This window comes from Scyliorhinus torazame, chromosome 18 (genome assembly GCF_047496885.1).
Source record: "Scyliorhinus torazame isolate Kashiwa2021f chromosome 18, sScyTor2.1, whole genome shotgun sequence".
Lineage (NCBI taxonomy): Eukaryota > Metazoa > Chordata > Chondrichthyes > Carcharhiniformes > Scyliorhinidae > Scyliorhinus > Scyliorhinus torazame.
In genome coordinates, this window is record NC_092724.1 from 7,336,240 (window position 1) to 7,352,146 (window position 15,907).

Sequence of the window (15,907 nt, forward strand, 5' to 3'; positions counted from 1 at the left end):
CACTGGGCAAGGAATTCCATAGATTCACAACCCTTTTGATGAAGAAGTTCCTCCTAAACTCAGTCCTAAATCTACTTCCCCTTATTTTCAGGCTATGCGCCCTAGTTCTGCTTTCACCCGCCCGTGGAAACAACCTGCCTGCATCTATACTATCTATTCCCTTCATAATCTTATATGTTTCTATCAGATCCCCCCTCATCCTTCTAAATTCCAACGAGTACAGTCCCAGTCTACTCAACCTCTCCTCGTAATCCTTCAACTCTGGGATTAACCTAATGAATCTCCTGCACACCCTCCAGTGCCAGTACGTCCTTTCTCAAGTAAGGAGACCAAAACTGAACACCATACTCCAGGTGTGGCCTCACTAACACCTTATACAATTGCAGCAGAACCTCCCTAGTCTTAAACTCCATCCCTCTAGCAATGAAGGACAAAATTCCATTTGCCGCCTTAATCACCTGTTGCACCTGAAAACCAACTTTTTGCGACTCATGCACTAGCACACCCAGGTCTCTCTGCACAGCAGCATGTTTTAATATTTGATCATTTAAATAATCCCTTTTGCTGTTATTCCTACCAAAATGGATAACCTCACATTTGTCAACATTGTATTCCATCTGCCAGACCCTAGCCCATTCACTTATCCTATCCAAATCCCTCTGCAGACTTCCAGTATCGTCTGCACTTTTTGCTTTACCACTTATCTTAGTGTTGTCTGCAAACTTGGACACATTGCCCTTGGTCCCCAACTCCAAATCATCTATGTAAATTGTGAACAGTTGTGGGCCCAACACTGATCCCTGAGGGACACCACTAGCTACTGATTGCCAACCAGAGAAACACCCATTAATCCCCACTCTTTGCTTTCTATTAATTAACCAATCCTCTATCCATGCGACTACTTTACCCTTAATGCCATGCATCTTTATCTTATGCAGCAACCTTTTGAGTGGCACCTTGTCAAAGGCTTTCTGGAAATCCAGATATACCACACCCATTGGCTCCCTGTTATCTACCGCACTGGTAATGTCCATAAGACCATAAGACATAGGAGCGGAAGTAAGGCCATTCGGCCCATCGTGGCCACTCCGCCATTCAATCATGGCTGATTTCAACTCCATTTACCCGCTGTCTCTCCATAGCCCTTCATTCCTCGAGAAATCAAGAATTTATCAACTTCTGTCTTAAAGACACTCAACGTCCCGGCCTCCACCGCCCTCTGTGGCAATGAATTCCACAGACCCACCACTCTCTGGCTGAAGAAATTTCTCCTCATCTCTGTTCTAAAGTGACTCCCTTTTATTCTAAGACTGTGCCCCCGGGTCCTAGTCTCCCCTGCTAATGGAAACAACTTCCCTACATCCACCCTATCTAAGCCATTCATTATCTTGTAAGTTTCTATTAGATCTCCCCTCAACCTCCTAAACTCCAATGAATATAATCCCAGGATCCTCAGACGTTCATCGTATGTTAGGCCTACCATTCCTGGGATCATCCGTGTGAATCTCCGCTGGACCCGCTCCAGTGCCAGTATGTCCTTCCTGAGGTGTGGGGCCCAAAATTGCTCACAGTATTCTAAATGGGGCCTAACTAATGCTTTATGAAGCTTCAGAAGTACATCCCTGCTTTTATATTCCAAGCCTCTTGGGATGAATGACAACATTGCATTTGCTTTCCTAATTACGGACTCAACCTGCAAGTTTACCTTTAGAGAATCCTGGACTAGGACTCCCAAGTCCCTTTGCACTTCAGCATTAGGAATTTTGTCACCGTTTAGAAAATAGTCCATGCCTCTATTCTTTTTTCCAAAGTGCAAGACCTCGCACTTGCCCACGTTGAATTTCATCAGCCATTTCTTGGACCACTCTCCTAAACTGTCTAAATCTTTCTGCAGCCTCCTCTCCTCCTCCATACTACCTGCCCCTCCACCTATCTTTGTATCATCGGCAAACTTAGCCAGAATGCCCCCAGTCCCGTCATCTAGATCGTTAATATATAAAGAGAACAGCTGTGGCCCCAACACTGAACCCTGTGGGACACCACTCGTCACCGGTTGCCATTCCGAAAAAGAACCTTTTATCCCAACTCTCTGCCTTCTGCCTGACAGCCAATCGTCAATCCATGTTAGTACCTTGCCTCGAATACCATGGGCCCTTATTTTACTCAGTCTCCCGTGAGGCACCTTATCAAAGGCCTTTTGGAAGTCAAGATAGATAACATCCATTGGCTCTCCTTGGTCTAACCTATTTGTTATCTCTTCAAAGAACTCTAACAGGTTTGTCAGGCACGACCTCCCCTTACTAAATCCATGCTGACTTGTCCTAATCTGACCCTGCACTTCCAAGAATTTAGAAATCTCATCCTTAACAATGGATTCTAGAATCTTGCCAACAACCGAGGTTAGGCTAATTGGCCTATAATTTTCCATCTTTTTCCTTGTTCCCTTCTTGAACAGGGGGGTTACAACAGCGATTTTCCAATCCTCTGGGTCTTTCCCGGACTCCAGTGACTTTTGAAAGATCATAACTAACGCCTCCACTATTTCTTCAGCTATCTCCTTTAGAACTCTAGGATGTAGTCTATCTGGGCCCGGAGATTTATCATTTTTTAGACCTCTTAGTTTCTCTAGCACTTTCTCCTTTGTGATGGCTACCATATTCAACTCTGCCCCCTTACTCTCCGGAATTGGTGGGATATTACTCATGTCTTCTACTGTGAAGACTGACGCAAAGTACTTATTTAGTTCCTCAGCTATTTCCTTGTCTCCCATCACAAAATTACCAGCGTCATTTTGGTGCGGCCCAATGTCAACTTTTGCCTCCCGTTTGTTTTTAATGTATTTAAAGAAACTTTTACTATCATTCCTAATGTTACTGGCTAGCCTACCTTCATATTTGATCCTCTCTTTCCTTATTTCTCTCTTTGTTATCCTGTGTTTGTTTTTGTAGCCTTCCCAATCTTCTGACTTCCCACTACTCTTTGCCACATTATAGGCTTTCTCTTTTGCTTTGATGCATTCCCTAACTTCCTTTGTCAGCCATGGCTGCCTAATCCCCCCTCTGATAACCTTTCTTTTCTTTGGGATGAACCTCTGCACTGTGTCCTCAATTACTCCCAGAAACTCCTGCCATTGCTGTTCTACTGTCTTTCCCACTAGGCTGTGCTCCCAGTCGATTTTCGTCTGTTCCTCCCTCATGCCCCTGTAGTTACCTTTATTTAACTGTAACACCTTTACATCTGATTCTACCTTCTTTCTTTCAAATTGGAGATTGAATTCTACCATATTATGATCACTGCCTCCTAAGTGCTCCCTTACTTTAAGATCTTTACTCAAGTCTGGCTCATTACATAACACTAAGTCCAGAATGGCCTGTTCCCTCGTGGGCACCATCACAAGCTGTTCCAAAAAGCCCTCCTGTGAACATTCAATGAATTCCCTTTCCTTGGGTCCACTGGCAGCATTATTTACCCAGTCCACCTGCATATTGAAGTCCCCCATGATCACTGTGACCTTGCCTTTCTGACATGCACTTTCTATTTCGTGGTGCATTTTGTGCCCCCGGTCCTGACCACTGTTAGGAGGCCTGTACATAACTCCCATTATGGTTTTTTTGCCTTTGTGGTTCCTCAACTCTACCCACACAGACTCCACATCATCTGACCCTATGTCATTTAGTGCTATTGATTTAATTTCATTCCTAATTAACAAGGCAACCCCGCCCCCTCTGCCCACCTCCCTGTCTTTTCGATAGGTTGTGAATCCCTGGATGTTTAAATGCCAGTCCTGAACCCCCTGCAACCATGTCTCTGTGATGCCTACCACATCATACCCGCCAGTCACAATCTGGGCCACAAGCTCATCTACCTTGTTCCGTACACTGCGCGCATTTAAATATAGCACCTTTAATTCTCTATTGACCGTCCCTTTTTGTTTTCTTAGTGTGGTGGACCTTGGTTTACTGAGCCTTTCCATACACTGTCATATTTTGTGGGATGGGGACTATCGTAACCTCTCCTGAGTTTTGTCTTTTCGTGCTTTTTTGTATTCCTAAGCAGCTACGCTTCCCACTGATTACTTCACCTCTTGGTTCCCTGACTTTCCCTTCCCCCCCAATCTTTAGTTTAAAGTCCTATTGACCACCCTATTTATTCTTTTCGCCAGAACACTGGTCCCAGCTCGGTTCAGGTGGAGACCATCCCAACGGTATAGGTCCCCCCGGTCCCAAAACTGATGCCAGTGTCCCATGAAAAGGAACCCCTCTTTCCCACACCACTCTTTCAGCCACGTGTTAACTTCCCTTATTCTTGCCTCCCTATGCCAATTTGCACGTGGCTCGGGCAGTAATCCGGAGATTTTGACCCTTGAAGACCTGTTTTTTAATTTGAATCCTAGCTCTTTATAATCTCTAAACAGGTCCTCTTTCCTAGACTTGCCTATGTTGTTGGTACCGACATGGACCACAACAACTGGATCCTCCCCCTCCCTCTCCAGTATCCTTTCAAGCCGGTCAGAGATGTCCCGCACCCTAGCACCGGGCAGGCAACATACCATGCGGGACTCTTTATCCTGCTCACAAAGGATACTATCTATCCCCCTGATAATAGAATCCCCTACAACTACAACTTGCCTATTTACTCCCTCCCCTTGAATGGCCTGCTGAACCATGGTGCCTTGGTCAGCTGACTCATCCTTCCTGCAGCCCTGTTCGCCATCCACACAGGGAGAAAGTGCCTCATACCTGTTGGACAGAGTCAAGGGCTGAGGCTCCTGAGTTCCTGACTGCTGGTTCCCTTTACCTGCCTGACTTGCAGTCACACCCTGCTGTCCCTGGCCACTGGCAGGATTTAAATTACTTACTCTGACAGGTGTGACTGCCTCCTGAAACACAGTGTCCAGGTAAGTCTCCCCCTCCCGGATGTGCCTCAGTGTTTGAAGCTCAGACTCCAGCTCATCAACTCTGAGCCGGAGCTCTTCGAGCAGCCAACACTTACTGCAGATGTGGTCGCTGCAGCTCGCAATGGGATCTGCCAGCTCCCACATCAAGCAGCTCAAGCACATCACCTGACCAGCCATCACTAATTAATTAATTTAATTTAAGTTTAGGAGTTTAGCTGTGTTTTTTTTTAAATTTGGGGCAGATTTGCTATCAACTACTCAGATCACAGCTTCCCTCTGACGTCACTTTTGGGAAACAAACTGGAAAACAGGAAGTTTCCGTTAGGTTTTTATACTCACAGAGACTGCTCCTCCTCCTCCGAACGGCTCCCGAAATTAGGCCCGAAGAAAGAGAGAACAAAACAGTAGGGAAAAAGCACCTTTTCCCACTCTTGACCGAATTACCTCACTGCACCAAATTACCAAATTCTCACTCGGTCTGTATCTCTCTCACTCAGGCTGTGTGTCCTTGACCTGCGCAATGCTAGGTCATTCAATGTCCTCAAAAAATTCCACTAAATTAGTTAGGCACGACCTGCCCTTTATGAACCCATGCTGCGTCTGCCCAATGGGACAATTTCCATCCAGGTGCCTCGCTATTTTTTCCTTGATGATAGATTCCAGCATCTTCCCTACAACCGAAGTTAAACTCACTGGCCTATAATTACCCACTTTCTGCCTACCTCCTTTTTTAAATAGTGGTGTCATGTTTGCTAATTTCCAATCCGCCGGGACCACCCCAGAGTCTAGTGAATTTTGATAAATTATTACTAGTGCATTTGCAATTTCCCTAGCCATCTCTTTTAGCACTGTGGGATGCATTCCATCAGGGCCAGGAGACTTGTCTACCTTTAGCCCCATTAGCTTGCCCATCACTACCTCCTTGGTGATAACAATCCTCTCAAGGTCCTCACCTGTCATAGCCTCATTTCCATCAATCACTGGCATGTTATTTGTGTCTTCCACTGTGAAGACCGGCCCAAAAAACCTGTTCAGTTCCTCAGCCATTTCCTCATCTCCCATTATTAAATCTCCCTTCTCATCCTCTAAAGGACCAATATTTACCTTAGCCACTCTTTTTTGTTCTATATATTTGTAGAAACGTTTACTATCTTTTTATATTCTGAGCAAGTTTACTCTCATAATCTATCTTACTCTTCTTTATAGCTTTTTTAATAGCTTTCTGTTGCCCCCTAAAGATTTCCCAGTCCTCTAGTCTCCCACTAATCTTTGCTACTTTGTATGCTTTTTCCTTCAATTTGATACTCTCCCTTATTTCCTTAGATATCCACGGTCGATTTTCCCTCTTTCTACCGTCCTTCCTTTTTGTTGGTATAAACCTTTGCTGAGCACTGTGAAAAATCGCTTGGAAGGTTCTCCACTGTTCCTCAACTGTTTCACCATAAAGTCTTTGCTCCCAGTCTACCTTAGCTAGTTCTTCTCTCATCCCATTGTAATCTCCTTTGTTTAAGCACAAAACACTAGTGTTTGATTTTACCTTCTCACCCTCCATCTGTATTTTAAATTCCACCATATTGTGATCGCTCCTTCCGAGAGGATCCCTAACTATGAGATCCTGAATCAATCCTGTCTCATTACACAGGACCAGATCTAGGACCGCTTGTTCCCTCGTAGGTTCCATTACATACTGTTCTAGGAAACTATCGCGGATACATTCTATAAACTCCTCCTCAAGGCTGCCTTGACCGACCTGGTTAAACCAATCGACATGTAGATTAAAATCCCCCATGATAACTGCTGATCCATTTCTACATGCATCAGTTATTTCTTTGTTTCTTGCCTGCCCCACCATAATGTTACTATTTGGTGGCCTGTATACTACTATCGGTGACATTTTCGCCTTACTATTCCTGATTTCCACCCAAATGGATTCAACCTTATCCTCCATAGCACCGATGTCATCCCTTACTGTTGCCCGGATGTCATCCTCAAATAACAGAGCTACACCACCTCCCTTACCATCCACTCTGTCCTTCCGAATAGTTTGATACCCTTGGATATTTAACTCCCAGTTGTGACCATCCTTTAACCATGTTTCAGTAATGACCACTAAATCATAGTCATTCACAATGATTTGTGCCATCAACTCATTTACCTTATTCCGAATACTACGAGCATTCAGGTAAAGTACACTTATGTTGGCTTTTTTACCTCTGTTCTGAATCTTAACACCTCGATCAGTAACCTCTCCTAAGTTATATTTCCTCTTAACCTTTCTCCTAATTTTCCTTGTCTCTGAACCCATATCTTCATGTAACAACCTGCCGCGTCGCTTACCATTAATGTTTTCACTTCCTGTTTTATTCCTTTTAGTATTCCTGGTCCTATTCACTGAGCTCCCCTCAGTCACTGTACCTTGTACTGGCGCCCTTTTTGATTTTTGACTGGCTTCTCTGCAGCCGCTCCAAGACATCCTTGACCCTTGCACCAGGGAGGCATCATACCATCCTGGAGTCTCGATTGCATCCGCAGAACCGCCTGTCTATTCCCCTTACAATTGAGTCCCCTATCACTATACCCCTGCCATTTTTCTTCCTGCCCAGCTGCACAGCAGATCCAGCCACCGTGCCGTGAACCTGGCTGCTGCTGCCTTCCCTTGGTGAGCCATCTCCCTCAACAGTATCCAAAGCGGTATATCTGTTTTGCAGGGAGATGACCGCAGAGGACTCCTGCACTGCCTTCCTACTCTTGCTCTGTCTTTTGGTCACCCATTTTTTATCTCCCTCAGTACCTTCCACCTGCGGTGTGACCAACTCACTAAACGTGCTATCCACGACGTCCTCAGCATCGCGGATGCTCCAAAGTGAGTCCATCCGCAGCTCCAGAGCCGTCAAGCGATCTAACAGGAGCTGCAACTGGCCACACTTCTTGCACATGAAGGAGCCAGGGACAGTGGACGTGTCCCTGAGCTCCCACATCGCACACGAGGAGCATGACACGGGTCTGAGATCTCCTGCCATGTCTTAAACCTTCGGTTAACTTCAACAATTACAATTCCCCCCCCCCCCCAAAAAAAATAATTAAAAAAAAAAAATAAACAACGAAGGAAAAAATAAATAAATATACCAAAGAAAACAGAAACACTACTTATCAGGGATAAAAAGCCCACCCAGCTTTGAATTCCTACCTAGATTCAAATTCCCAAACTCACTCTTTGCTGCCTCACTCTGGCTGTGTCTTCTCTGGCTCACTGGGAGAACTCACTGGGAGTGAGTTTACAAGTTGCTCTTTTTAAATTGTCCTGAATTGACTCCCATCCCCCACCTGCTTTTAGATCAAGGTAGATTTAAGTGACTGACACTTATGTGCCAACCAGTTATGTGAGTGATTGATCCTGTGATGAAGGGTTTCTGTAGGAAACGACAATGTAGAAAAGAAGAAAATAGAAAGTTGGAGGAGAAAGAAGTGGTGGCTATGGTGAGAAGAAGGACATCTTCAGAATATATTGGGCCCTGTGGGGCATAGGTTCCCAATGAAGACAATATGACCAATAAGCCTCCCACCCACCTTTTTTTTATAGACCAGCCAGGTGTATCTCACCATATTCCTCAATCATTACTTTCTCTAGAAGTTTATGCGAGCAGGTTATTTCATTTCCGTATTGCCTTTTTTCTCTGGTGTAAACCAGGTTAGTTCTATGAGTTTCCCATCAAACTGAATTTGAAATCCGGAGGTCATGCTTCTTTAAGTTATCTCATCTGGAGGTTATTAATACCAAGATTCTTTTTTTAAAAAAATACTTTAATTCAAATGTTTACATATTTTCAACAACCCCCACCCCCCCCCCCCCCTTACAGAAACAAGAAAAAACAAAGAACACATAAATAAACATCTTATAGCTATGTCACGTATTCCCCTAATTCTGGCGAAAAGAGTAAATAGGGTGGTCAATAGGACTTTAAACTAGAGATTGGGGGGGAAGGGAAAGTCAGGGAACCAAGAGGTGAAGTAATCAGTGGGAAGCGTAGCTGCTTAGGAATACAAAAAAGCAGGAAAAGCCAGAACTCAGGAGAGGTTACGATAGTCCCCATCTCACAAAATATGACACAGTGTATGGAAAGGCTCAGTAAACTAAGGTCCACCACACTGAGAAAACAAAAAGGGACGGTCAATAGAGAATTAAAGGTGCTATATTTAAATGCGCGCAATGTACGGAACAAGGTAGATGAGCGTGTGGCCCAGATTGTGACTGGCAGGTATGATATGGTAGGCATCACAGAGACGTGGTTGCAGGGGTTTTTTAGTTCTTTGAAGAGATAACAAATAGGTTAGACCAAGGAGAGCCAATGGATGTTATCTATCTTGACTTCCAAAAGGCCTTTGATAAGGTGCCTCACGGGAGACTGCTGATTAAAATAAGGGCCCATGGTATTCGAGGCAAGGTACTATCATGGATTGACGATTGGCTGTCAGGCAGAAGGCAGAGAGTTGCGATAAAAGGTTCTTTTTCGGAATGGCAACCGGTGACGAGTGGTGTCCCGCAGGGTTCAGTGTTGGGGCCACAGCTGTTCTCTTTATATATTAACGATCTAGATGACGGGACTGGGGGCATTCTGGCTAAGTTTGCCGATGATACAAAGATAGGTGGAGGGGCAGGTAGTATGGAGGAGGTGGGGAGGCTGCAGAAAGATTTAGACAGTTTAGGAGAGTGGTCCAAGAAATGGCTGATGAAATTCAACGTGGGCAAGTGCGAGGTCTTGCACTTTGGAAAAAAGAATAGAGGCATGGACTATTTTCTAAACGGTGACAAAATTCATAATGCTGAAGTGCAAAGGGACTTGGGAGTCCTAGTCCAGGATTCTCTAAAGGTAAACTTGCAGGTTGAGTCCGTAATTAAGAAAGCAAATGCAGTGTTGTCATTTATCTCAAGAGGCTTGGAATATAAAAGCAGGGATGTACTTCTGAAGCTTTATAAAGCATTAGTTAGGCCCCATTTAGAATACTGTGAGCAATTTTGGGCCCCACACCTCAGGAAGGACATACTGGCACTGGAGCGGGTCCAGCGGAGATTCACACGGATGATCCCAGGAATGGTAGGCCTAACATGCGATGAACATCTGAGGATCCTGGGATTATATTCATTGGAGTTTAGGAGGTTGAGGGGAGATCTAATAGAAACTTACAAGATAATGAATGGCTTAGGGTGGACGTAGGGAAGTTGTTTCCATTAGCAGAGGAGACTAGGACCCAGGGGCACAGCCTTAGAATAAAAGGGAGTCACTTTAGAATAGAGATGAGAAGAAATTTCTTCAGCCAGAGAGTGGTGGGTCTGTGGAATTCATTGCCAAAGAGGGCGGTGGAGGCCGGGACGTTGAGTGTCTTTAAGACAGAAGTTGATAAATTCTTGATTTCTCGAGGAATTAAGGGCTATGGAGAGAGAGCGGGTAAATGGAGTTGAAATCAGCCATGATTGAAGGTGGAGTGGACTCGATGGGACGAATGGCCATACTTCCGCTCCTATGTCTTATGGGTTCAGGACTGGCATTTAAACATCCAGGGATTCACAACCTATCGAAAAGACAGAGAGGTGGGCAGAGGGGGCGGGGTTGCCTTGTTAATTAGGAATGAAATTAAATCAATAGCACTAAACGACATAGGGCCAGATGATGTGGAGTCTGTGTGGGTAGAGTTGAGGAACCACAAAGGCAAAAAAACCATAATGGGAGTTATGTACAGGCCTCCTAACAGTGGTCAGGACCAGGGGCACAAAATGCACCACAAAATAGAAACGGCATGCCAGAAAGACAAGATCACAGTGATCATGGGGGACTTCAATATGCAGGTGGACTGGGCAAATAATGTTGCCAGTGGACCCAAAGAAAGGGAATTCATTGAATGTTTACAGGAGGGCTTTTTGGAACAGCTTGTGATGGAGCCCACGAGGGAACAGGCCATTCTGGACTTAGTGTTATGTAATGAGCCAGACTTGATAAAAGATCTTAAAGTAAGGGAACACTTAGGAGGCAGTGATTATAATATGGTAGAATTCAGTCTGCAATTTGAAAGAAAGAAGGTAGAATCAGATGTAAAGGTGTTACAGTTAAATAAAGGTATCTACAGGGGCATGAGGGAGGAACTGACAAATCGACTGGGAGCAGAGCCTAGTGGGAAAGACAGTAGAACAGCAATGGCAGGAGTTTCTGGGAGTAATTCAGGACACAGTACAGAGGTTCATCTCAAAGAAAAGAAAGGTTATCAGAGGGGGGATTAGGCAGCCATGGCTGACAAAGGAAGTCAGGGAATGCATCAAAACAAAAGAGAAAGCCTATAATGTGGCAAAGAGTAGTGGGAAGTCAGAAGATTGGGAAGGCTACAAAAACAAACAGGATAACAAAGAGAAATAAGGAAAGAGGATCAAATATGAAGGTAGGCTAGCCAGTAACATTAGGAATGATAGTAAAAGTTTCTTTAAATACATTAAAAACAAACGGGAGGCAAAAGTTGACATTGGGCCGCTCCAAAATGACGCTGGCAATCTAGTGATGGGAGACCAGGAAATAGCTGAGAAACTAAATAAGTACTTTGCGACAGTCTTCACCATAGAAGACATGAGTAACATCCCAACAATTCAGAAGAGTCAGGGGGCAGAGTTAAATATGGTAGCCATCACAAAGGAGAAAGTGCTAGAGAAACTAAGAGGTCTAAAATTTGATAAATCTCCGGGCCCAGATGGGCTACATCCTAGAGTTCTAAAGGAGATAGCTGAAGAAATCGTGGCGGCGTTAGTTATGATCTTTCAAAAGTTACTGGAGTCAGGGACAGTCCCAGAGGATTGGAAAATCGCTGTTGTAACCCCCCTGTTCAAGAAGGGAACATGAAAAAAGATGGAGAATTATAGGCCAATTAGCCTAACCTCGGTTGTTGGCAAGATTCTAGAATCCATCGTTAAGGTTGAGATTTCTAAATTCTTGGAAGTGCAGGGTCGGATTAGGACAAGTCAGCATGGATTTAGTAAGGGGAGGTCGTGCCTGACAAAGCTGTTAGAGTTCTTTGAAGAGATAACAAATAGGTTAGACCAAGGAGAGCCAATGGATGTTATCTATCCTGATTTCCAAAAGGCCTTTGATAAGGTGCCTCACGGGAGACTGCTGAGTAAAATAAGGGCCCAAGGTATTCGAGGCAAGGTACTAACATTGATTGACGATTGGCTGTCAGGCAGAAGGCAGAGAGTTGCGATAAAAGGTTCTTTTTCGGAATGGCAACCGGTGACGAGTGGTGTCCCGCAGGGTTCAGTGTTGGGGCCACAGCTGTTCTCTTTATATATTAACGATCTAGATGACGGGACTGGGGGCATTCTGGCTACGTTTGCCAATGATACAAAGATAGGTGGAGGGGCAGGTAGTATTGAGGAGGTGGGGAGGCTGCAGAAAGATTTAGACAGTTTAGGAGAGTGGTCCAAGAAATGGCTGATGAAATTCAACGTGGGCAAATGCAAGGTCTTGCACTTTGGAAAAAAGAATAGAGGCATGGACTATTTTCTAAACGGTGACAAAATTCCTAATGCTGAAGTGCAAAGGGACTTGGGAGTCCTAGTCCAGGATTCTCTAAAGGTAAACTAGCAGGTTGAGTCCGTAATTAAGAAAGCAAATGCAATGTTGTCATTTATCTCAAGAGGCTTGGAATATAAAAGCAGGGATGTACTTCTGAAGCTTCATAAAGCACTAGTTAGGCCCCATTTAGAATACTGTGAGCAATTTTGGGCCCCACACCTCAGGAAGGACATACTGGAGCGGGTCCAGCGGAGATTCACACGGATGATCCCAGGAATGGTAGGCCTAACATACGATGAACGTTTGAGGATCCTGGGATTATATTCATTGGAGTTTAGGAGGTTGAGGGGAGATCTAATAGAAACTTACAAGATAATGAATGGCTTAGATAGGGTGGACGTAGGGAAGTTGTTTCCATTAGCAGGGGAGACTAGGATCCGGGGGCACAGCCTTCGAATAAAAGGGAGTCACTTTAGAACACAGATGAGGAGAAATTTCTTCAACCAGAGTGGTGGGTCTGTGGAATTCATTGCCACAGAGGGCGGTAGAGGCCTGGACGTTGAGTGTCTTTAAGACAGAAGTTGATAAATTCTTGATTTCTCGAGGAATTAAGGGCTATGGAGAGAGAGCGGGTAAATGGAGTTGAAATCAGCCATAATTGAATGGTGGAGTGGACTCGATGGGCCGAATGGCCTTACTTCCGCTCCTATGTCTTATGGTCTTAATATACAAGACCCCCTTTAAATGATAATAAACAGAGTAGTAAACACAAAGTACCCCCCCCCCACCCCCGGTTGCTGCTGCTGATGTCCACCTCCTAACGCTCCGCTAGAAAGTCAAAAGAACGGTTGCGACTGCCTGAAGAACCCTTGCACAGATCCTCTTAAGGCAAATTTTACCCTCTCCAATTTAATGAACCCTGCCATGTCGCTGATCCAGGCTTCCACGCTTGGGGCGCAAAGACCAGGATACCGGCCTCTTTCGCCTCCTGCACTCCCGGCTCGTCCGATGCCCCAAATACTGCGAGCCCCAACTCGGCTTAACCCGGGTCTTTACCACTTTAGACACCATCCTCGCAACGCCCCTCCAGAACCCATCCAGCGCTGGGCATACCCAGAACATGTGGGTGTGATTTGCTGGGCTCCCCGAACACCTCACACACCTGTCCTCTACTCCAAAAAAACGACTCAGCCTTGCCCCAGTCATGTGCGCCCTGTGCAAGACCTTAAATTGTATCAGGCTAAACCTGGCGCAAGAGGAGGAAGAATTTACCCTACCCAGGGCGTACGCCCACATACCCTCGTCTATCTGCTCCCCCAGCTCCTCCTCCCATTTACCTTTCAGCTCCTCCACTGAGGCCTCCTGCATCTCCTGGTAGATTGCCGAGACTTTGCCTTCTCCAACCCACACCCCCGAGAGCACCCTATCCTGGATCCTACGTGCTGGCAGCAGCGGAAATTCCCTCACCTGCCGTCTTACAAACGCCCTTACCTGCATGTACCTGAATGCATTTCCAGGGGGGAGCCCGAATGTTTCCTCCAGCTCCCCAAGGCTCGCAAACGTCCCATCTATAAACTGGTCCCCCGTCCTTCTGATACCTGCTCTGTGCCAGCTCAGGAACCCCCCATCCATTCTCCCCGGGACAAACCGATGATTCGCTCGGATCAGGGACCACACCGAAGCCTCTGCCTCCCCCCTGTGGCGTCTCCACTGCCCCTAAAGTTTGAGGGTCGCCGCCACCACTGGACTCATGGTGTACTTGTCGGCGGGAGCGGCAGCGGTGCCGTCACCAGCGCTCTCAGGCTCGTGCCCACACAGGACACCATCTCCAGCCTCTCCCACGCCACCGCCTCCCCCTCCATTACCCACTTGCTTATCATCGCCACATTGGCAGCCCAGTAGTACCCACACAGATTAGGCAACGCTAGCCCTCCTCTGTCCCTGCTCCATTCCAGAAACACCTTCTCACCCTCAGGGCCTTTTTCACCCATACAAACCCCATGATGTTACTGCTGACCCGCTTAAAAAAGGCCTAGGGGATCAGGATAGGGAGGCTCTGGAATATAAAAAGGAACCTCGGGAGCACCGTCACCTTCACCGACTCCCCTACCCGCCAGGGAGAGTGGCAGCATATCCCACCTTTTAAACTCCTCCTCCATCTGCTCCACCAGCCTCATCAAGTTGAGCTTGTGTAGGGCCCCCCAGCTCCTGGCCACCTGGATCCCCAGGTACTGAAAACTCCTTTCCGCCCTCTTCAATGGAAGCTCGTCAATCACCCTTCCATGGTCCCCTGGGTGTATCACGAACAGCTCACTCTTCCCCATGTTGAGCTTATACCCGGAGAAGTCTCCAAACTCCCTGAGGATCTGCATCACCTCCGGCATCCCCCCCAACCGGGTCCACCACATACAGTAACAGGTCGTCGGGATACAGCGATACCCGGTGTTCCTCCCAGCCCCTTCCAGTTCCTGGACTCCCTCAAAGCCATCGCCAGTGGCTCAATTGCCAACGCAAATATCAGGGGGGATAGGGGGCACCCCTGCCGCGTCCCCCGGTACAACCAAAAATATTCCGACTTCCTCCGATTTGTGGCCACTCTCGCCACCGGGGCTTCATACAGTAACCTAACCCAACTAACGAACACCCTCCCCGAACCCAAACCTCATCAACACTTCCCACAGGTACCCCTACACCCTATCGAAGGCCTTCTCCGCATCCATAGCCGCCACTATCTCCGCTTCCCCCTCCATTGCAGGCATCATGATTACATTTAGGAGCCTCCGCACATTGGTGTTTAGCTGCCTTCCCTTCACGAAACCCGCCTGGTCCTCGTGGATCACCCCCGGGACGCAGTCCTCAATTCTGGTAGCCAACACCTTCGCTAACAGCTTCGCATCCACGTTGAGGAGCAAGATTGGCCTATACGACCCACACTGTAAAGGGTCCTTGTCCCGCTTCAAGATCAGCGAGATCAGCGCCCTGGACATCGTTGGGGTAGGACCACACCCCTCCCTCGCCTCATTGAAAGTCCTCACTAGTAGTGGGCCCAACAGGTCCATATGCTTCCTGTAAAATTCCACCGAGAACCCATCTGGCACCTGTGTCTTCCCCGCCTGCATACTCCCCAGCCCCTTAGTCAGCTCCTCCAGCCTTACCGGTGCCCCAAGCCCCGCCACCTGCCCCTCCTCTACCCTCAGGAACCTCAGCCGGTCCAGAAAACGATGCATCCCCCCATCTCCGTCGGGGGCTCAGACCTATACAGCCCCTCATAGAAGTTTCTAAATACCCCATTTATTCCCACTGCACTCCGCACCGTGTTCCCCCCTTTATCCCTAACTCCCCCTATCTCCCTCGCTGCCTCCCGCTTCCGAAGCTGGTGCACCAGCATCCGGCTAGCCTTCTCCCCGTATTCATACACCACCCCGTCCGCCTTCCTCCACTGCACCTCCGCCTTCTTGGT

The 15,907-nt window shown here is 46.8% G+C and overlaps 1 protein-coding gene across 5 annotated transcripts in view; it reads left to right on the top strand.

Moving 5' to 3' along the window:
• LOC140394918 (mesoderm induction early response protein 2-like) overlaps positions 1 to 15,907 on the top strand; it is a 105,641-nt gene that overhangs the window by 34,643 nt on the left and 55,091 nt on the right. The gene's annotated exons all lie outside the window — the stretch shown is intronic.